The 23,759-nt window shown below is 42.3% G+C and overlaps 1 long non-coding RNA gene across 1 annotated transcript; it reads left to right on the forward strand.

The window, feature by feature from the left end:
* On the forward strand, positions 1–22,192 carry LOC137147890 (uncharacterized). Its single transcript, XR_010918388.1, has 3 exons — positions 1–330; positions 17,034–17,141; positions 22,121–22,192. It is a non-coding gene; the product is annotated as an uncharacterized lncRNA (long non-coding RNA).
* The last annotated feature ends 1,567 nt before the right edge of the window (positions 22,193–23,759 follow it).

Raw genomic sequence — 23,759 nt, forward strand, 5'->3', positions numbered from 1 at the left:
AGCCTCTCCGGCCCCGGAGCATGCTGGGAGCTGTAGTCCGGCTCCCCCGCTCCTGTCCCTGGCCGGGGGGGCCGCCCCGAGCCCGGCGGGGACTACATTACCCAGGGAGCCGCGCGGTCCTATTTAAGCCGCTGCGGAGCGACTGTGAAGCGCAGTAACCATGTGGCTGTGCTGCTGAGCCGAGATTAACCCTGCTCCGCCGAGCCCAGCCTCCCTCCCTCCCTCCCTCCATCCCTAGCGGAACCCGGCGGGGCTGCCCGGCTCGGCAACATGGGATTACCCGGCGGCTACTAGCCCTCGCCTGGCGCCAGCGGCCCCGCGTGCACCCAGGTAAGCCTGGGGCGCGACCCAGAGCCGGGGGCAGCTGAGCTGAGCTGAACTTTCTCGGGGCCCGCCAAGCGGCCGGGGCGGCGCTCGGCGCTGTCCCCCGGCTTACTTTCCCCGCGGTCCTGCGCCGTGCGTGACATGTCCTCGGCTCGGGCTGGGGGGGGGGGAGAGCAGCTGATCCGATGCTAAATCGCAACCCGCCCGCCAAGTTTGCAGCAGAAAATAGTTTTTTGGGGGGACGCGATCCATCAGCCTGCCAGGGAGACGGTGGGTTTAAATGTACAAGCGGCCAACTTCGCGTGCGTCTTCGTGTGCGTGGGTAGATGAGGGGTGGACGGGACCTCCGGAGGTCATCTAGTCCAGCCCCCTGCTCAAAGCAGGACCAAGCCGGACGAAATCATCCCAGCCAGGGCTTTGCCAAGCCGGGAAGATGGAGAAGTGGGACTGAAAGGGATCTTGAGAAGGGTGGAGGAAAGGGGGTGGTGGTATTAGGGAATAGTAATTACAAAAAAGTGCTGGGGAACAGCTGTATAGCAATTCCAGAGGGGTAGCCCTGTTCGTCTGTATAAGAGTTCTGTGGCACTGTAAAGACTATATCTGTATAGCAGTGTGTTCAGGTGTCTGAAGTATAGAGGGGTGTCTTGTAAATTGCTGCTCAGTGGAATCGATAGCAGGTCTTAATACATTCAGATTACCTTTTTTTTTTTCTGGGTGTCTACAGGTCCTCACCCAGGTTGGCATTGGGTAGCAAACTTCTTAACTGGGGTGGGGAAAAATTGTGTGTTTTAAGGCAGTAAGTGATTAGTCTGGTTGATTTCAGGGTTCTGAAAATCAAATTGAGCAGCTGAGCTGAAAAACCAATTCCTGTTCATGTGTAGCAATATGGGGAAATGTATTTATCTTCCTGAAATGGACTTCTTTAATTGTTAGCAAGTTAACCCATCACAGAAGTTAAGAGTTCAGGTCATGATCTTTGCTCCCCAGGTTGAGAATGCTGCAGGGCTGGTCATTTCACCTGAGCTGACAGGTGGGCATAGGAACTTGGCAACATGGGCAGGTAACACTGGTCCCAAAAAGTGCACCCAATCCCATCACTGAAGAGAAGGGAGCGCGTTGCTCCCAAGAAATAACTCTTTCCTTTGGTCTAGATCTTGGAGTGGCACAGATGCACAATAGAAACTTGCTGTGTCCAGTTCCTTTAGGCTGGAGAAAGGATTGGACGTGTTGAGGGCCAGGGTACCTGAGAATCTTGGAGCATCACCCCTTAAAAACCAAACAAAAATAAAGTACTTAAACATATACTAAAATGGGAATTTACCTGGAATGCAGGACTGCTATATTGAATATAGTGTTGTAAGGAAGCATCTGTTGTTTACTCTTTACCATCTGTATAAAACATACAAGTTTACCGCTCAGATGTGTTTTATTACTAGCTGCACTTCACAGATGAATAAACGGAGGTACAGAAGTGAAGTGACTTGTGCAGGGCCACAGAGTGAGTCAGACCCCTTCCCTGCCTGTTAAATTACAGTGTCTGAATCCTGGAAAATCATTTTAAGTAATTCACCAATTGGTACTTTAAAGTTATATTGAAAAAACGTGTTATGAATAAGCGTAGTTTAAAATGTGCAAGCAGGTTGCTGGGGGATTTCTTTCCTTCTAAAACCAACCTGAGAAATACAGAAGTTATTAGACAGCATTAATGTCTTGTTCTAGAAGTCACTGAAATATGAGTGACACTTGGGCCTCTACAGTGATGGTTTAGGGAGTTTGTGTCTGTTCAACTTTCCTAGCTTTTTTAAAATACTTGAGACATAACTATAGGGATGTTTATATTATGTAAACACATGTGAATGCTGTTGCAGACTTGGCTATAGATGATCTTATTCTTAAATGGTCAAAATCTGGACAATTGTGGGTGGATATTTCTGAGGGTTTTGGTAACTGGTCTAACAGTCTAAATATTTAGCTGTTTCCTGGACTACAATAACTGGACTATATTTAAAAAAAAAAAAAAGTTCTTCACAGCTCTGTGCTGTTTGCATCCTGTTGATAAAAGCCTAATTATTGCTAGTTGCTTTGTAGATTTTTTTAATATGGTTGCTTTTTTTTTTTTTTTTTTTTTTTTTAAAGTCTGTCTTATAGTTCATTCATCTGGATGTGTAAATATGTTACAGCTGGCCTAATGCAATAGCTTGTGGTGTAGCAAGAGGAAGTAAGGGGCCTTTCCTAAAAAATATTATGTCTGTAACAGTCATCTTAGTGCAGCAATTATAGTTCAGCGGGCAGGCTCTGCTTTCTGGTACATGCACAAAACTGTACGTGCTCTGGTTGATCTCCGTGGGATTTGTCTGCATATATCTGGGGATAGAATCTGGCTACAAGTGGGAATAAGGTTGGAAACAATACAGCTGCAGTTGTTGCATCTAATGTATCTTTTGTCATAAAGTGCAACTATCTTGATTTGTGCAGTCAATAGCGAATGGAATGGACTACAGTATGTGTAGTAACATCAGAGAAGGAGGAACTTCTAATAAAATCCAGACCACAACACACCGGCTACTCCCTAAATTCAGGCATTGCCAGGCTTCAGTAGTTTGGCACAGTTTGCCTGTTTGTTAGTTTGAAACATAAATGTTGGTATTCCATCACGATCTCTCAAACCTCTGCTGAGAAGTTTGTTCAATATCCTCTGAACTCCCCCAGCTTTTTCTTCTTTCTTTTTTTTTTTTCCTTTGGTTTTTGCTTTGCTTTGCAGTGAAGTACACTTCACTGACAACTAAATGGCATAGTCCCGGCGCCAAAGAGACTACAGTGTAAATGCCCAGTTTTGCATCCTTTTCTCACACAAGTAATCAATGGGCCTACTTGTGTGAGTAAAAGATACAAGATTGGACTCTTAAAATGTAATCTCTTGGAGTTAAGCAAATGGTTCTCTTGGATAAATTGAAGATGCATTGTCCGTTGTTCAAGGCCCCACTATGCTCTAAACTAATCTCAAACCACAGAATATCTTCCAGGTTCTAAATAAATTGTCTAAAATGTCAACATTATTACAAGTATACATTTTCTACTTCCTTTCATCTGACAGATAAGGGGTTGAGCTGTTGTGCTCATAGTGCAATGCTGGTGACCTAACGCTAGCTTGGTTGCTACTGAAAATTGCTGCTCATGCTCCAATTGAAAGATTTGGCATGACAAGGCACTCTGTAAATTGCACTTGTTATCAAAGCAAATATCAACATTAAAGTTAAACTCAGTGGAAAACAGTGGGCTTGAAAGGGGTTTGGGTGTGTGAAAATCAATGCTTGTGAAATAGAAAAAGGAGGGAAGTTTATGGTTTAGAAAACTACCAAGTGGTGTTTAGAACAACATATAAAAGGATGACTATCAACTAGTTTGCATTCAAAATCTGATATGTTACTTTTAAGTTCTAGTATGTTCTCTCTTGGGTGAATTATCCAGTTTGAAGAACAACATAGGTTTTGATCTCAGTGACAGAATGGGGGATTTAACAGAAAAACAGTCTGTTTTTGCTGGCTGTGAGGTTATCAGTAACTGTTGAAACATGGAGCTATCCTGACCCCTTTGCTGATGCTTATACAAATGATGAAGTAAACAAGTAGTAAGATTGGCTTCTGTTTGCCTTGGAAACACAAGAGGAGCCAACGTATGGGAAATGGCATCTTTTTAAAAATACCAGCTACTCTTTTTACATACCAGAAATGGAGGGTGACAGAGAGCTCTAAAATAATGAACCCCTTGTTAGTGGGTGTCTTGAGTAACTTTGGCCCCATCTACACTTACCTGTGAGATTCGGCGGCAGTTGACGGGAGTTCTGCAAAGTACGCAGAAAACTTGCGTAACTCCCGTCGACTGCTGAGCTTCTCTTCTGCTCTCTGTCTGCGCTGCGCCGCGCCAAGAGGAACAGCTATTTGCCGCCGTCAGTGTAGCCGTATCCTAAGACTGGAGACCTGTTGCTGGTTGCAAGGTCATGCTGTCCTTGGGCAAACTCAATTCAGTGGCAAGGGTGCATTGAGCTGAGTAAGCAGAGTGTAGTGTGTTGTGAATTGCAGTTATGGCCTGTGGGCATAAACATGGAGGGACCTGCTGGTCTTACCTATTGCACTTGGTACTGAGATCCTTTCAGATCTCATGAGCAAAGTAGGATATTGCTGGGTCAGTATTTTGATGCAAGACTGTTTTCAAAGACTATCTAGAGTAGAGAAGAGCATAGGAAGTGATGTTAGCCAGGAATACATTATGTACTTCACCCTGAGACGCCTCAGAAATATCATAGTGTTCTATAGTGATGACTGCAGACACTGAAGTAGCTCTATTATATGACATGATGTTTGGTATTGTATTACACTTTTTTTTGTAAGGATGGTCCTGAAGCATCCCACAGAATGAGACTAGGGGAGCCATAGCCATGGAAGAGCCTTCAGATAATATGTAAAACCAAGGTTCCAGCCAGTATGGTCACTTCTTGTAAGTGGAGGGGTGCTAGCCAAACTGCCCTAGGCCAGTTCCAACCTGGATGATTATGTTCTACCTGCTTATTATTTCCTGTTGTTGTTATTAAAATAGCATCTAGAGGCCCCAACTGAGATTTGGGCACAATTGTGCTAGGCACCGTACAAACACATACTATGAAACAGTCCCTGTCTTGAAAGCTGACAAAACAGAGTGGGAAGGGAAATGGAGGCACAGAGAAGTAAAATGACTTTCCAAATGTTCCACAGCAAGTTAGTGGGGAATAAAATCCAGGAGTCGGGACAATCAACTGGGATTAAATCTGCTAGATCATGTTGCCTCCCATATCTAACGTTTCTCCTGCAGCAGCTTCAGTTGGATACAACATTCTTCTTTTCTTGCCTAAATTTATTATACAGTGTTGTTGTTGTATTGGTATACTGGCTCTAGTCTCTCCCCAGAGGAGGCTGCACCGCAGATGATGACATGAGCTTCATAGTTATAATTGATATATCGATTTGCAAAGCACGCTGGGATCCTGTGGGATGAAAGGTGTCATATAAATGTAAATACCTGTTGGGCTACGTTTTAAGGGCAGGAGATATTTGAGATCCCACTGGAGGTAGAGTGGGGCTAGTGCTTATACTGCATCAGCTACTCCAGCTGCTGTTTGTTACTAAAGGCTGTGAGGATAAGAGGGAGGAGGAAAGGCAGCTTCACCAAATGAGCTTATGGAAAGCAGAGAGGCCTGCGACTAGAAAATGAGGGTGCTGTTGGGATGTTAGGTGAAGTGCAACATTCCCGTCATTTTTATATGGGCATGATGCTAATTCTGAACACTTTTGCAAGGAAGATCTTATGAAACCAGATTAGAATCACTGTTGTAATGTGAGTATTAAAGACCATTCTTTAGAGCAGGTTGGCTGGCTTTTTTGTTGCTGCTGAAATGAGCTGTCAGACTCATTGACTTCGATTAGTCTGTTGGACTGAAGCTTTTTCTGTACTCTTGTGTTGGGTAACGGAGGAGATGGAGGCTGAGAGCCCATCACCAATGCCTAGAGCAGTTTTATATGGTAGCATGCTTTGTGGGCACACTACAGACCACCACAGCTGTCACTTAGTTTGCAATCTCAGCAGAGGGGGGGAGGATTGACTGGACATGGAGACAGAATTCCCCCTCAACTTTATACGTGGCTGCCTCCATTTCAGGTTTGTGGCATCTTGTCAGGGCATCATGGGCAGGTGTACTGTATCTATTCTGTAACTAGTTTCAGCCTTCACAGTTGCCAAGCTGGTGTCTTTCAAGAGACCAAATTCATGTGGCAAAATGAAGATAATACAAGCAAAGACAGGAGCTGCAATTAGAGTTGGGATTAAGCTGCAAAATTCAGCTCTGGATTCTGAACGCTTCAACATCTCCGAATTCTCAGATCTGTGGTTTTGGTTTGAGCCCATCAAAAGATAAAAACCAAACTAATTTCGCTTCAGTGGACAAATGCTTTGCAAATAAGATGTCATTGCAAGTCTAGGCAATCTTTCTTTGGTGCAAGAGGCAAATACATGAGAAACTGCTTTGAAAGAGTGCTATTCTAATTATCTTGTTTACAGTTCACAGCAGTTGTGGTTAGAGACCAGGATGTAGCTACATTAATAAGTAGAGTGTTGTAGAAAGTTGAATGCGTATACTGCATGGACCATCTTGTGGAACAGAATATCAAAGAACAGTAAACTGCTCTGAGAAGAGAGAGAGAGAGGGCCAAAATGAAGAAGCTGTCTGAATTAAGGAATTACATGATTCTACTGCTTTTTTGGAATACATTGAAAAGTAAGTACTAGAATGAGAACTTGGGATACTGAATGCAGATGATGTGCACATAAACAGTTCCTTCTCTCTTCTTCATCCAGTCTTGTGCAAGATGACTGGAGCCAGAACAAAGTAATATTTTGTGTGAGAGCATCTAGGGAAACACACATGTCCACAGCATGCCAAAATAGCCAGTGCCTTTTTTGTTTGTTTGTTTTCATATCTGGGATTTCTTTTTCTGCAATTCAATAGAAATACTAGTAAAATGCTGCTGTTGGTGTAGATTTCGGATCCTGCACCATTGCATTTGCAACTTGATAAAACGCTGAATTTCAGCAGGAGGTGTGTTGAGTGAGAACTGAACCTGCCATTGGGTTTGTATAGGCATGTCTTTCAGAATTCTCTTGTGGTCAAAGGGGTGTGGCTCTGGTTGCAGTCTTGGGGCTAGCGATAGTAATAGGCTAGTAATTCTTGGCTTAAAGAGATGCCTGAATTTATCTTACTTAAATAATTTGACAGTCCTTGGTCACTGTTCAGACAGCAAAGGTTAAGCAGATTCTGCTGCTAATGCTCTTTACGAGCTAAGTTGGTGTGGTATCTGGAAGAACCTCTGCTTGGAAGCAGAGCTCGGACTTGCATTCTATAAAACAATGTCGTGGAGTACAGCGGCAGTCCAGCATGTACATGTACAAGTCAAAACAGGAACTGGAGCCTTCTTCTGTAAATGAGTCCAACTGGAATTGCTATTTTTATATCAGCGGTTCTCAAAGTAGGTCCTGTGGCTACCAGTGGTGCTCTGCAGAGCATGTGATGGTCATGTGGTGCTAGTGGCTCCTCCTCCTCCAGCTGTTTCTGACAGGTATCCAGGCTCTTCATTGCAGAGCCTGGATGCCTGCAGAAGCATCTATAAAAGAGAAGCAGTAAGTTTCACCTCCCCTAGTGGCTGCTGCAGCTAGAAGAGGAAGACAGAGAAGACTACAAAGCCTTCAGCAGGAAGAGAGCTGCTAGAGGAAAGAAAGAGTCAAGTGCATTGCTAGTGAGGACCCAAAGCTGCAAGGAGCTGTCCAGTTGGATCAGAACCAGACTCAAGAGCTGCCAGTGAGACCAGAGCTTCCACAATGAGGTGCATTTGAAGGGAAAGGCGGCACTGGGGAGCAGGGCAAGGAGGAGTAGGAGATGGGAATGGTGGAGGTGTTGGGCAAGTAGGCTGATAAGGGATGGTGGGATTGGTTATGGGGGAAGGAACATAATCTGAATGTTAGAGCTTGTGTAAATTCAGCAGGTATCACATTTGCCACAGAACTTGGATCTGATGAGAGCGCAAATGGGGATGAGGGAAAGGCAGGAGGAGAGAAGTGGTCCACTTTCCGGTAAAGGTTTAGGTGTATAGCTCTGTAGAGAAAGTGAGATCAGAAACTGTCCTACTTTTCGCCCCTCTCCCCAGCCATCTTTCTTCATTGGCTGAGCTCCTGTAGACAATATACAGTGGGTTTTTGGTTTCTCTCCTGCCACATTGGCTGCCTCCGGTTCCCTTGGCATATTAATATAATATATTAAAATACTCTGGATAACGTGTGTTTGTAGAGGCCTCCTCCCTAGGTTGGCATATAAGCTGCTTTCTCCCTTCTGTGTTAAAGAGCCAATAGGTATCGACTTTACTAAGCACTTCTTACTCTTAATAGAATTAAAGACACACTGTCATGTCATACTTGGTTGGAAATGTAAATGATTTTTAGCCTAATCGGTATCCCTCTAATGAGATTTTTTCCTTTTGAGCTTTCCACAAATGTGTGTGTCAATAAAGTCTGCTAGTTGCATTTCTTACCGTAGCTATAAAAATGGATATTTAACCTACCCTGTCAAAGCATATGTTTTACTTTGCATCGTTACCATGGCTTGACTTTCAGCCTCATTTTTCTGCAAGAGGAGCAGATAATCCACATTGCTGTTTGATGTGTTATACATCCCCTACGACTAGCTTGCGTTTGGCAAGCCAAGAAAGGGGTGCAGATAAAGAAAAGGAAAGGGTGTAGCGGAGGTTTGCTTGTCAGTGTTAGTGACTTGTTTGGCTTTAAATCAGTAAGATGATTAAATGTCTTCTCTCTTTTTCTAAAGAACGTGCTCGTTATGCTTATTAGGTTATTTTGCATCTATATGATACCATTGGTAAAGTATAATATTCAGTTATATTTATTAAGTGGCCGATTTATGAATGCAACATACTGGAACTTCCTCATTTTTGTGCATGAAAAATACTTGCCATACCACTGTATCAACTTAGATTCTTGCTTTTAACTTCTTTATTTCATGAAAAGGGTGAAACAGAGCTGCTGACTGACAGCTTTTTCATACAAAGCAGCCACTGACATTCAGTCTGAAGGACTCTCGCTTTTGTCTTAATAGAAAAGTCAGGGTAGTGTGATCTAGAGGTGGGCACTGTTCTGGGAATCAGGAGACTTGGGTTTCTAATCCTGGCTCTGACACCGACCTTCTTTGTGACCTTGAGCATGTTGTATCACTTCTCCGTGCTTTTGTTTCCCTTCACATCCTTTTTCTTGTCAGGTTAGATTGCAAGTTCTTCAGGCCAATCCTATGTCAGTGCAAATAATAAGAGAAAAAATAATTCTCCAGTGCACCTTTCTCACAAGCTGCCTTGTTAAATGGCAATTGCTCTGCAGTCAGCAGACGCCTGAACAGGGATGACTGCACTAGGCGGAAGACAAAATCATATGCTAGATAGATAGTTACTTACCCTTTAATGTGTAATCACTCAAATATCTACACATCTGATTCTGCAGTACAAAGCTCTATCAGAAAAGCTGACTGTTCTCCTTAGCCCTTCTAATGCCCTTTGAAAGTGTGTAAAAGAAAGTGGCAGGTATATTGGATCTTTATGCTGCCAACTCTGCATATATTACCAAGAGAGCTTGTATTTGAACTGGTGCAAAATTTGACTGTAATGTGGACTTGGAATGTCAGTCAAGTCAAGAGGTTATGGAATTGTCATGGGGCAGGATGGCTGCTCAGTGTGTAGCAATGTTCCTGACAGTCAAGGGGTATCAGTATACACTCTGTTACCATGAGCTCTTTACATTTAGACTTCCCATGTAGAAATGCATATGTGCGTGAAGCATCTCTGGACTTTTTAAGGAACAAAATGTTTTCACATGTGCCAAGCTTGGAGCTTAGAAATGAAACAATTTTAAGTTCTGCAACCCCACAAAAAGAGTAGTTTATTCACCAGGTTTTTTTGTAATTAACACTCCTTACTCCTCCTTCCCTTAGTTATTTTCAAGGCAGAATGGAATTCTTATTAATCTCTTCCTCACAGTCCCTGGTGGGAGTGGGAAGCAAAAGAACCAACCTTTTCAGAAGAAGCATGAGAAACACCAGCTTTCTGTGCTCACTTCAGAAAAGCTAGATGTGCCCATAGAAACTGATTCAGAATGTTGGGGACTCATCCAAAGATGGTATCACAGAAGTCAATAGACTCCTTTTGACTTTGTGGTTTGGATCAGGCCCTTGGTGCTTTCTTGGTCTAGTTTATAGCCTCATAATTGCACAGTTGTAGGATTCTGTTCACAGACCTTTAGACTTTAATGCTGTAACCATTTTTCACTTTGCCTTTTTCTTCCCCAATGGAAACTCAAACTTTCTTCGATCAGAAACCAAGGTAAAATGTGAACTTTCACTCCAGGTTACTTCGCCTGTCTAATGGAATGAAGTCTCAGCAGTGAAGTATAGGTTAGGACTCTAATCTTATCTAGTTAGATAGTTTAAGTAGTGAAAAAGACTGCAAAAATGCTCAGTGAAGTGCTTCCTCTATTTCGGCAATGATACAACTCCAATTGCCAATTTCTAGTTAATTGAGCAGTCGAGCACATCGAAAGCATCATGATAGTGAAATGAAAGGATCTCTGACATGTAAGGCACAGCAAGGAGCTTCTTAGCTTCAAAACAAATGTCGTTAGAAGAAGATTTTCAGATATAGGTTAAAGTATTAAAATAATACCCCAGGTAAACCTGAGAGATTAGGTATCTGTAAAATACTGTGAAATGCCCTTCAGTATTAAATTGTTTGAGGAGGGAGATGGCAAACCACTGGCTATTGGGGTCTTTGGAGTGGCCCACATTCTTTTTCTTCAAGGAAAGCAGATTTTCACCACTGCTTTGATGGCTCTGTTGCTTTTACAACTAAGGCCTTGTCTACCCTAGAAAAATAAGTTGACCTAACATAGGTCGACTTACAGCCACTTCAGTAATAACTGTGATGTCTGATGTCCACACTATCTTCCTTGCTTCGGTGGTGCACATCCTCACCAGGAGCATTTCCGCTGACCTAAGAGGGGCAGTGTGGGAAGCTGAGAAGCCCATCTCTCAGCTTCCTGCCAGGAGCCCCATAGGCTCCCAGGCTCCTGGTGGGCTGCCACACCCTCTTACCCCCACTCCCCCCCCCGCCCCAATCTCCATTCCCTGCTGGCAGCCAGCCCTGGGCTTCTCCCCTCCCCCTTCCCTTCCGGGAGCCGGGGGAAGCCGCCTAAGTCTTCTTGTTCCTGGGGAGTGGGTTCCAACTGCCCTGGCTCCTTGCCCCGCTCGCAGCCAGGAGTGGGATCCAGGTGCCTGGGCTTCTTGCACGGCTGCCAGCCAGAAGTGGAGACCAGCTGCTCACCTGGGGGGGAGTGGCTTCCAGTGAAATTGACAAGAATGACAGCCCCACAACTGATGTAAGGGATGAAGTGTCTGTGTTGACACTGTGTCCCCCTAACTAAGCCAGCGTAAGCCCTACACCTCTTGTTGAGGTGGATTTATTATGTCGGCATCGAAGGAGAGTTACATCAGTGGGAAGAGCATTTTAATCTGAACACCTCCACAGTTTTGTCAACAAAAGCTGAATTTTGTCAACAAAACTATCTAGTGTAGACCAGCCCTAAGTCTTCTAAACAGGAGTGAAAATCAGAACTAGTAAATGCTATAAATGCTTCTAAATCAATTGTACTCCCTTTTTACATTTTTTTTTTTTTTTTAAAGCAGACAACTCGTTAAGGTAGTGGATACTTGTCACTTTGGCCCCACACACTTTTATTGTTTGTTCTAGTTCAATTAGGAATTGCACTTCCAGGAAGATGAGTGGAAGCCTCTCAACCTGTGTAGCTTGAATTACAGAGTATCAGATTTATACTCCATTTGCTACAATCTTCGAGGTCAAGAGGGGGGCTGTGACCTGCCTTGAATCCTATGTTTAGGTCCAGTGCTTCTTCATATGGTGAATTTTATTGAAGCCAGTGGGATCATGGCAGGACTTAATCCTTTGCATAAGGTGATGAGGTGGTGTTGGCAATGCAAAAGTTAAATGTTGAACCCTGTTTGCAAAATCTTACTTTTAGGATGATCATTTGCTGAATTTTACTCTTCTAAGCTTTGTATAGGAAGTCCAGGCTATAGTGACAATATGCACAAGATAATTGGTAATATATTTGTAAGCTGAAAGTGTTCCATGTCTCTTTGATGATGGAAGTTTGGACCAAAAATCACAAGGAAGTTTTCCTTCACTGTTAAGATTTTTTTGACAAATGAAGGGTCCGTCCTGTAACTGTCCCACTGCTCAGTAAGACTGTAGCGCACTTGGTTCCACTCTATTACACCTTGCATTGCAGGCTAATGTTTGGCCATGTACCCTATAGGTGACAGGAAGAAGGGCAAGTACTGAAACTTCCAGAAGAACAGAAAGTTCTGTTCAGATTAATTCACTGTCTGGATCCCGCTAAGTGGTATTTTCAAGTCCATTACCTTAGAACAATAATGCTATAGAACTGCAAAATGACCTGCAAACCAGTGCTTTGGGATTCTCATGAGGCTGAAACAGGTTTCTGCATTTATTTAATTATTTTAGGGCAACTTCTCACAGAGAGCGAAACTTAATTTTCACCTAATGAACAATGCACATTTCAGATAAAACCTGTTTAGAAAGACATTTAAAGTTCTTTAGGTCCAATTCTTTAATTAAATTGATAGCAACATTTGACTTAAATGTTAGTGACGTTAAGGAATTTTTTTTGAAAAATGTTTGTTTAACCTTTTAATATTTAAAAAAAAAAAAAAAAAAAAAAAATCTGCTGAAGAGTCTACTGATTTGTCTGCTGACTTTTAAAAACTGGAAAGAGCATCTTTAAAACTCTCCTTTCTTCCAACCCAAGTATATCATTTATCTCTAAATTAGATTCTTATGATTAGGAAGCAAAGAAGGTCTTTATCTTAAAGTTCCACGTCGATGCTGCGGATGTTGCTTCCATATTGAGTTAAGCCTGTCAATACAGGTTCAGAGGAAATGGGATTTTCTTTCTTTGCACCTTGCTATCATGTTTGTTCCTTCTTGGCCCTGGATGCTTTCAGGATGGCTCAGGGTTCTGAGTGTTATAACTGCCGTACTGGTGCTGGTGTCTCCTTATCATGAGGTTTCATTATTGGAATCTAGCGGCTTCGCCCAGGCAGTGTCTTTGTTTTAATCTTCCCGTTAAACTAGGAGGACCATAGATGTCTTGTTTTGGCCAGGATGGTCCCCCTTTTAAGCCCTGTCCTGGACGTCCCGACTTTTTTGGCAAAACAGGACAAATGCCCTATTTTGCCCCCCCTTCTCGGCGCCCCCCCCCCCCCCAAAAAAAAAAAAAGGCGAGGCATGCCCCCACTAGTGGGGCATGGAGGAATGTTGCGGGGGAATGGAGGGAGGGGGCAAGCAACAACACACATGGTGGAGGTTGGGTGAACAGCAACACCAGGCAGCTCCAGCCAGCCCCACGCAGGGGAGGGGGGATTTGGGTGAGCTCTGTGTGGGTGCCAGTCAACTTGGGTGAGCCCCATGGGAGGCCTGGGTGAGTGTCTCGGGTCAGCTTTGCGTGAGGGAGGGAGGGCTCCGGTGAGCCCCAATGACGTCCCGTTTTCCCTTTGGGAGATATGGTCACCCTAAATTAAACACTAGGAGAAATAATTGTTTCACGATTTGGTGCCTGTCATGTTCTTTTTCTGCTATAATCTGATCTAGGAGTTTTGTGAAGGGGTGATATTACTGTTAAAAGACTCTGATTCCACTCATTCTCTCAGGAGAAGTTTTTCTTTTTCTTTTTGCTAGTTTTTGTGTGTAGCATTAGTTGATTGCTCTGTTGGCACTTGCATATCTAAAATAAACAAATTGCCAAGCAATTGTTCTGTTTACTGTAGCCTAATTGCTTTTTGAGTTGAAAAGCATTTGTTTTTAATTGTAAAAACTAGCTACTGTTTGTGTGTCAGGAGTTTTTCCCCCCCTCTCAAGAACTGTAGAAACATCATATTTTATTGTGTCTAGTGTTCAGCTTGACAGTTCAACTTACACGAGAGGAGGAAGGGTTCTTCTCATGGACCTGGACACAGGAACACCTGAGACACTGAACATGTTGGCCATAAGAAGGAAACCTTCCCGTTAGTCATTGTGACCTAACTGTGATATGAATGTGGACCAAGACTTTCCAAAGCTGCTATTGTTTAAAAGCCTCAACTTCTGGGGTGCCCGATTTGAGACACTTTAAAGAGGCCTTACTTTCAGTGAATGAATGCTCATCACTTTCTGAAAATCAAGGTGTCTGATTGGGCACCCAAAATTCCTACCTGTTTTGGAAATCTTGGCTTTAGTTTTTGACCCAAAATACCACAATAAAAGTAAAGTACAAATGAATATCAAAGATGCAATGATTCAAAACGGACCAGAAGCTTCAGGGTTTTTTTGTTTTGTTTTGTTTTTTTTGAACCCAAACATTTGACAAGTCCTATGTCTGGTGAATCCAAATATAAGGTGCAAGATGGGGGAGTGGGAAAAGCATATTTCCTGGTAGCTAACCATTTTCAACTTTCCAAAGGGGTAGCCGTGTTAGTCCGTATACAGCAAAAAGGGTATTAAGTAGGTCTTAAGTACCGGACTCCACCTCCCCCATTGCTCTCAATGTACCTGGATATCTATAAGATGCCTCTGTGTTACCTATTTTCTGTATTACTGCATCTGAAGAAGAGAGCTGAAGTCTCTCGAAAGCTTATGTCTACGAATATTAAATTTGTTAGTCTTTAAAGTGCCACAGAACTCTTGTCGTATTTTCAACTTTGTTGAACACAAATTTCTAATCAGTCAGGAGATGATTGGTTTTTGTACGTGGTCATAAGCCTCTCTCAGATCAGGAAATTAATTAAATAGCTGGAAGCAAACTAAACTCATAATAATCTTTCTCATTACTTGTAAATCTTAGATACGGGAAGGTCTGTTGGATAATTTAGTCCATCATTCCACCTGCCAGTTCAGCATGTTCCTGAGTACTGAAGGGTGCAGTTGAAATCCAGCTCAGGAAATGGGAAAGATGATATTTCAGATAAGGCTAACTCAGCCACTCTGCACATCATGTATGTTTTCTGGCCTGTATTTTAAAAAATCATAATATGAAGTTGCACATCCACCAAGAGAAACAGAATTGGACTATGCGTTGTGTATACACTGTGGCAGTATGAGTTAGCGTTGATGAAGGAGCCTTAAGACAGCACACTGCTGCTTTAAGCAGGCATAATAGCTTCATTGACTTTCAGGAGTTGAACAGTTTTCACCAGCTCTGAACTTGGCCCCTTAATTTTTGCTCTTCTTGACTTTGATTGATTGTTCATTCTTCAAATAACAGTGTGTCTTCAAGGCACAAGACCCTTGGTTTGGTGTGTGGTAAAAGGATAGTTGCTTACAGTGTTTTAAGAGACACAAACAGTCTATTCACTGCTGCACATTATGCAGAGTAGTTGCTAATCTTCCTCCCTCCACCCCCCCAAATGTTCCTAACTGTGCTTGCTGAGCCCAGACTTTACTTAATAAGCTTGAACCCTACCTCTTTGCAGTAAACAAGTTAATGTTCAATGAAATGGGAATGCTTATCCCACTCACAATGTCAAGGCTGTGCTCTTGTAATAAGTATAATTTCCTGCTATGTAATTCTCGCTCCTGATGGAAGACCACTTTTCTGTGACGCTTACATGTCACTACTCAAGAGCAAAACTGCAGGTGAGCAAGGATTGGGAGTCTTTTTATTTGTCCTGAAAAACCAAGGGCCCAATCCTGAGCTCTTTACTTTGGAACCCACAGTGGAGCCTTGCTCGAGTGCAGGATCAGGCTCTGAGCACATATACATTGAAAGAGCTCTGTTATTACCTCCTTTCTGAAAGCTGTCGAACAGCATGCTAATGCAGGAATGACCCAATTGTTCAAAAACCAGGAGTCAGATACCAGCCAAAAACCATCAGGCTGGCTAAAAATCATGAGATTTGAACAAATATTAAATTCAGAGGGTGTTTTGTTTTTTTTCCAATTTGCCTTCTGGTTTTTGAACCTTTAGGGCTCACACTTTGAAACTTTTCTCTGTGACCATGAAGGTTAGAAACATGCCTTCATGTTTTAAAGTAGCCACTGAGACTTTCGCATAATGGCATGAATCCAGGAGCCAGGATTTTGAGAAGATAAAACCAGTTAGCATGAGACTTGTGATAAAATGGTGAGAGTTGACAACACATGGTGATGTTTATTTTGTGTGGAACTGAATTTCATTTCACAGGAGTGTGACTTCCTTTTTAAGTGTATAGTTTTTAAAATCTATTTAGTCACTTAGACTCTTGGAAAACCACAACTAGAACCTTGAGGTCATTGCATGGACAATCTGCTGCCAAACATATATAATAACAATGCCATTATTAATACTGTATTTCTACTAAGATAGTAGCTACTGCCATATATTAATGGAGCTGACAAAAACTCTTACAAACCATGCTAATATTTTGCATTAAAATTCCTTTGACCATCATTTCATTGTATACCAGGGTACTTTAAAAACATTCTTGAATGCACTAAGTCTGATATGGAACTAGCACAACTAGCTTACATAGAGAAATCTTTCAAGGTTTAGAACAATACAGTAAGTAAAATGCCTTAAATTAAGGGGATCTGCCTTTCTTCCTTTTCTTTAACCCCATTCTCCTCCTGATGAGAATGTGCCTAGAATGGAATCTTAAGTGAACATCTGTATGATAAACTGGGTAAACAAAACAAATCCATTGAATGGGATTCTGTGGAGCTCAATTTGTCTTTGCCCTGTGGTACCTATCTAACTTTTCACTGCCACATGGGCTGGGAAATACTCTTGCAATTATAGAGGCTACAGTCCAAACTTCTTGTCTCCAATACATTAACCTCCAGACCAAGGAGTGGTTCAGCTGGCCAGATTTTTTTTATTGCTTTTATCACTTTAAAGACAGCACTTTCTTGGAACTGCATCAAATGTTTACTCCTTTGGGTTTTTTTGGCTTGTTGTCTGTGGGGCTCAATCCTTCTACCTAATAAATACACTGACACTCCTTTTCCCTCTCTTCCTTTTTTTTCTAGGGCCAACAAGCCAGAGATGTCTGACAAGATGTCGAGCTTCCTTCACATTGGAGACATTTGCTCTCTATATGCAGAGGGCTCAACGAATGGATTTATTAGCACTTTGGGGTAAGGGTAGCTGTTCTCTTACACTGAAGGATGTCCTTAGCTGGGCAAAAGACAGACCAGGCTGAACTAGTCATTCTGAGTCTAATGGATCTCGGTGTTTCCTGCACCCATAAATAATTAAATGAGCTGGGGGGGGGGGGAATCTTCTATGAAGACTTGGTCATGTTTTGAAAGTAGCCCAAAGCAATATAGTAGATAGAAAGCAATCACTTGGGAGGATGGAGGGATAGGAATGGAAATAGTATGGTTTTAACATGGGATGGGCAAACTGTTTGCCAAGGTTAAGTTTTGGAGAGAGGGGTGTGTGTGTGTAAGAAGTGTGCTTCATGCTTGGGAAGGAGCAAGCCACTTGATATAATCTGCTGATGGAGGAAGGAAGGCAGCAGAGGTAGGAATTTAAAAGAAAAGAGTCGGTCAAATTGCGTATGTACCACTACTTATCGCTGGTGACTGGTCCTGCCTCTTCCTACATGATGAAGATTCCCCATGTAAACAGCATCATGTTTCTCCAACTAAAGGGCATTTGCTTTTTTGCTGCTGGGCTGCATCTCCAAGAGCTTGAGCGGTGACCCTGCTTTGCTTGCTTCTGTCGCCTGGTGCCCTTTCTTTGGTGGCCAGTAGGCTTCTGCTCAGCCCCTTTCACCCTGACAAGTGCCATACTACATGCTCCCTGGCAGAGAAGCCATTCAGCGTGTCTTCTCAGAGACAAGTCCAGGCTGCTTCCTTAATCAACAGGTGTTAGATGGCATGTGCCAGGGAAAGCGTCCTTGCCCTAGATGAGTGGCTATCAGCTCCAGGAGAATCTAAGCTTTGACTAAAAAATTAACAAACCTGTTTAATTTCAAACTACTGCTGCTTGGTGAAAGCTCTGAGAACATCAGAGACTGGCACTGCAGCTATTCACTGGCCAAAACAGTGAAGGCTGGGAGAGGGGTAACACAGCAGATACCATTTCATCACCGCAGTCCGAAAGCTGAAGGAGGCCAGAGTAACTGGTAGACAGTTTACTGCTTATTCAGCTTCCTGGTTGCCATGGTAAAGTAGCAGTCAGGAAGGTTGGCGGGATGAGGGCTAGAGAGACACACGGAAAGGATGCTGCTTCTCCCTTTCCAGCAGGCAGAGAGACCTGGAAGTGGGGTGAGGCAGTAACAGTGGCTGCAGATGAATTCAGTTCCTACTGTCCAGATGTATGTGAGAAATGGAGCTCCCAAGTAGGACAGCACCCTGATCAGACTCACAACCTCTCCCCATTTCCCAGCAACTAGTGATAGTTGGCATCTTACCTGGGTGTTGCTCCAACCTAACTTGTAGGTTTAGTCCTCAAGCTGTTAGGGTTCTGGAAAAGCTTCTGAACCTTGTGAGTAGGTACGAGGGTGAGTGGGCGTAAGGAATCATCTGTTGGAGGGAGATGCTGACTGAAAAGGCAGAAAATAAGTATATTATGGGAAAGGAGGTAAAGAAGTGGGAAGGATGGAGAAGAAATCTTGGTAGTGTAGCCTGATCTATAGATGATGTATTAATTATATTGATTACCTGAGAATTGCTAGTTATCACTTTGTGGATTGACAGGGTCTTGTCCCAAGATCAGGCCCAATATTATTAAAATTACCATATAGTTGGGAACTCTGATGTGCACAGCTGCAACACTCGCACTATAGGATCTCTTCTATATTTCCAAATAGTTTACTAAGACATTTAGCACAGTCACAAAACACCCCAGCTCAGTAAAATAGAGAGAGAGAGAGAGAGAGACTACAGAATATACATCTGCACATCCACATACTCTCACCATCTCTTGGAGGGTGACCTGAAATGTTAGCCATCATCTTCCTCATCACCAGTGGCCATCATTCTGGCCCCTTCCAAGGGCTACATCTCTCTCTCCTACCACCCAGAAGCTGGGATGCAACTTTTATAACAAGTTATGCTGATGCCACTATATCTAATGCATGTTCAGTAGGGATTTTCCCCCTTTTCCTTATCTGTATTTGCTTATCCTGCTAATGTTGAGGTGTCCTTCTATAGGTTAGTATATTAATGTGTAACTACCATTTCAACTCATGCTCATATCCGTCACTCCTTCCTTACATGGGTTTGCGATTATTACTTCTATGTTCCTTGCAGTAGCACTCACTGGAACTTTCTATCTCCTACCCTTGGGCAAGCTCTCCTTAGGTCCTAAAATCTAAAGGTAACCCTTGATCTATGCCAAGGGTTATGGTCTACTTAACCACACTTTTATGCTAACTTATGCTTCAGCAAATATCTTACAGGATGCAGGATACTGTAGGTTTCTTGCACTACAGCTGAATATAATGCAAGCAGCTAAATATAATGAAGGCAAGGCAGTGACTAGAGTAAAGGCAAGCCCCTGGGCTACAGTGGACGTTGAGAATGCAACTGAGGGGAAAAGAGGGAAATGAGTGGTCGAGAAAGAAGCAGGCACTGAAGATGCACCATGATCTATTATAGGAAAGAGAAGAAAATATGGGATACTGCCAGCAGGGAAAGAAGGTATGATAAAAGCAAGGGATGTAGTAAGTAGGGTTGGTTGAATAGTATTTGGCGAATGTATTTGACAAATTTCCCAGGTACTCGTTAAATGTGATTCATACTCTTCGCAGTTTTCAAACAGCTGTATAACTGGCCAAATAGGACTTGGTGAACACTGGTGAAGTTAATTGAAAAATATATTTGACTGTTTTTTTCTACTGTTAAAGTAACTCTAGGAGTAAATAACACTTTTTTTTTAAAAAGTAAGAAGTTGATTTGACAGTACATCTTAATTAAATATAGTGCGCAATAAACAATATGCAGCGGATATAGCTTTCAGGGTATTACTGAGCAGATATTTTCCACCATGGCTAGTAGATTTAGACCTTGTGCTTGTAAGTATTGGATGTATGTTTCAAGTCCTGACCAACATGTTTCGTATGGCAGCTCTATACCTCTATTAGCATTTTCTTCAAATTCATTAGCAATATTTTAAGGTAATTGTCCTGTGAAATGGCCCTGTGTACTCTGAGCCAGATTTGAAATAGAAATCCCAATTGTTATGTGAAACATGAAATGTATTAGCATCTTACTATCCCTTCACAATCAAATTAGCTTTGTCCCATAGTTTGTTTAGTGTCTGACCTGAAGAAAATGAAATCAGCTCAGAAAAGAATCAATGTAAATGTTGTTATGATTCATGTTAATCATAACTGATTGTTATGTTATAAGGCTTTCAAAACTCTGTGATGCTGTGTGTGATGGCTTATGCATGCAGTTAGTGAAGTGAAGAAAGAAGTTAGTGAAGAAGAATATTGTTACAAAACCTAATGCTGTTCCATCCGAATAAATCTACCTTTTAAGAGTGTTCCTGTTTAATATTCCTGTGACGTGACTTCATTGCTTTATCAGAACTTCCTTCTTGCTGTTTTTCAAATTCAGTGTACTGATTATTCTAATTACTATTTTATTATGTATATAAATCTCATCTTGTGTGTTAAACACACGAGAAAATTATCTTTATCATGATAATTTATTGTAGTAAAATAGGAATTTCATCTTCTCTTACTATTTGATCTTGGAGTAATTTGCAAATCTTGGTTGATCACAGCAGTGTAGATAGTGAATAGGAAACCTCCATGAAAAAGCATGTGTAAATCCCCACTATGAATGTCACAAGCTTGTATACGCAAGTTGTTGCAGGGCTGAGCTGTGGAGTCCATTTAAATCTCTCTGAATCAATTAATTTTCTGTGCACTTCACGATTTTTCCATAATTGTTGTCTCAAAGACACTCCCTGCACATAGCCAGCCTCCGCAAGGAACAGTTCTTGTATTCTAGATCTCAAGCTCTCTTTCCTAGCTTTCTGAATGAGAATGGAATGTCTCAAGCCTTCAGGACATTGCTTTGTATACCTGTAGAAGGCCTCTTTGAAAGGTCAGTGGAAAGGTCTTAATTTGAGCCAAGAAGGTCAAACTAGATACTTTAAAACACTTGTTTACTGGGACATTTTCACTGTATATGAAAAACAGAGGTATTCAGTAAAATATTGTCCCAGCGGGTCTAAAGAATGTCCAAGGCAGAACACTTGTGACAAGTTACAGCAATTTACTTATTTTGTTTCCTTCGTTCCCTGGGAGTAGATATGCCCCCATGTCTTTGCCAGTACACGCTCAGAGGAGAAGCTATCTGTTGGAACTCTCTGATGGAACTCCTTCCAGGTGCAGTTATCCAATTCAACCCCCTTCCTGGTAAAGCAGGAGGAGATTAGATTGATCTTCTGATAGTACCACCCTTCACTGGACTATTTAAAAAAACAAACAAACAGAAAACCAACCTCCATCATTAAGCCAATTTTGACCTGACCTTGACAGTTCTTTTCAGTGATGTATATTTGGCTCTCTGGCTTCAAGGTGAAACCTTTACCTTTTGATGACTGGTAAGCAAGGATGCATCAATTATGCCTTCCTCTCTCTTTCGGGAGTGTGTTGACCCTATGCTAACATAGTTAACTTTCCTGGCTTTTTGGACACTGAGGTTTCGCTGGGGGGGTAATATGTGATCTGATGCATTAATTTTATTTTCCCTAGTTTGTTGCCCTTTAATGGGGACATGTTCATAACATTTTCTCAAATTGTGGTATCTGTCCAAGAGGTGACACTTGCTGTATGGCCTTAGCTCATATAATTAGAATATGGGCCATTGTGTGTGTTTCCCTAGGAGGGGACATAAGGAAGATGCAATGAGCAGGAGTGATAACTTACTAATTGTCCCACCTGCCAGCAATGTGGTTCTAGACAACACAGACAAATTGGCTGCGTGCTTCATAGAAAGATTTGGCATGAGTTGGTTTCTGAGAATTGTCTATCCTCCATTGAAGTGGCCAGCCAGATTGAGTATTGAAAGCAACCCACTTTGCTTCTAGTACCTAGGAAGTAGCACCTGTAAACAAAAATGTCTTACCTGAGTTGCTCATTTCTTTGCAGCCTTGTGGACGATAGATGTGTTGTGCAGCCGGAAGCAGGTGATCTTAATAATCCACCCAAAAAATTCAGAGGTAAGATTATATATTTACTTATAATCCTCATTCAGATCTCTCCTTAAAACTCTCCTTTGCTGTGATGTCTACAAACAAACAAACTTGAGAGTATTAGGCCACTTGTGTACTGATCCTCCCACCCCACACTTCCATGCGCCAATCATGCTGACTAATATTCTCTCATTGTTTCCTTGTACTCTTCCCTCTGTCTGTTTCCACCTGCTGACTCTTGTCTTAGACTGTAAGCTCTCTTGGGCAGGGACTGTCTCTTTGTTCTGTGTTTGTACAATGCTTACCATAACGGGGTCCTAGTGTACTTACTGCCTTAATAGTTTTAAAGATGTCCCTTCTCTCTTTTAGAACGATGCATATGTCATGTTTTAGAGCCTCTGAGCCTTCTGTAGGGTGACTTAGTGTCTTCCTGTGAACCTGTCTTTTCCACTGGTGGTGATTTAAACTCAATCCCAATGTCTTTCATGGTGTGGAGACACGTTGCTGTTCTATGCATTGAGCAAATATTTCACAAATAGTTGGCTTGCATAGGTTTAAGAACGCTTTTTGGGTGTGTTTAATTTAGGTTGGTTTTCTTATCAGTGCAAACAGGATGCAAAGAGTTTTGTTTCATTTCCTTTTCTCCAGGTGTAATTTGGCTCCTTTATGCTCTCTGTATGCCTTAAATAGGCTTAGTATTGGACAGACAGAAACTAAATGAAAGGGAGTGAACCCAGTTTGGCACAACAGCTCCTGTTTTGACCTTACTAAATAAGCTTAAATTTGCCCCTCACACCCCATGAAATTAACCCTATTAAAGACATGCTTGGTCATGTGGGGTAAAAGCCTTCCTCTTTCAGACCTTTGATAGAAGACCATGGTGACTAATGCTTGAGTGGGAGGGGAAGAACTGGATGTGGTCCATCCTCAATTGGTTTTTTAAATTTGTTCTCTGCCTTCTCTGTGCCCCACTCACTTTTATGCCTGGAGTTCAAAGAAATGACATAAAAGGTAATCTATTCTGTTTTGCCTCCTAATCCTTGCTCACAAAAAAAAAAGAGCAAATTGGTTAAAGAGTGGGTGTGTAAAATATTTGCCTTCCCTTCACTGGTTGTATTCTGCATCACACCAGCTTCAATTTGTGTTGGCGACCCTGTTTCGTTAGGTCTGGAAATAAATTTTTGAGACGTGTGGAGTGACCACAATCCCATTCAGCATCTGAGAGCGGCAGCTGATAGCTGCTTGGAAAAGTCATGCACCCTCTCCATTGCTGTCTTGCTTTTATGATAGGCTGCAGTTTTTCTTCCCACACAATTCAGGACATCGATGAGATCGCATTAATGAAAAACAGCCCATAAAAAGGGAATTGGGATAAATGGGTTATTGCTATGCTATTGCTGTGAAGTGGTCTTTTTCCTGGGCACTTTAATACTAAATGGCTAATCGGTGCTCTTATATGCAACGTGTTGACTATTCTGAAGAAGTGGTCCAGAGTAGTTTTAGCACTCGATGTTAAATTGGCCAAGGAAAGTGGAGTGCTGCTGTTCTGGCTGTTGTCTCGTGGACTGGAGTATGTGACGCTAAGCAAATTTTGA

Source organism: Emydura macquarii, unplaced genomic scaffold, assembly GCF_026122565.2.
Source record: "Emydura macquarii macquarii isolate MOO-44397 ecotype Brisbane River unplaced genomic scaffold, CSIRO-AGI_Emac_v2 contig_71, whole genome shotgun sequence".
In the NCBI taxonomy this organism is placed as follows: domain Eukaryota; kingdom Metazoa; phylum Chordata; order Testudines; family Chelidae; genus Emydura; species Emydura macquarii.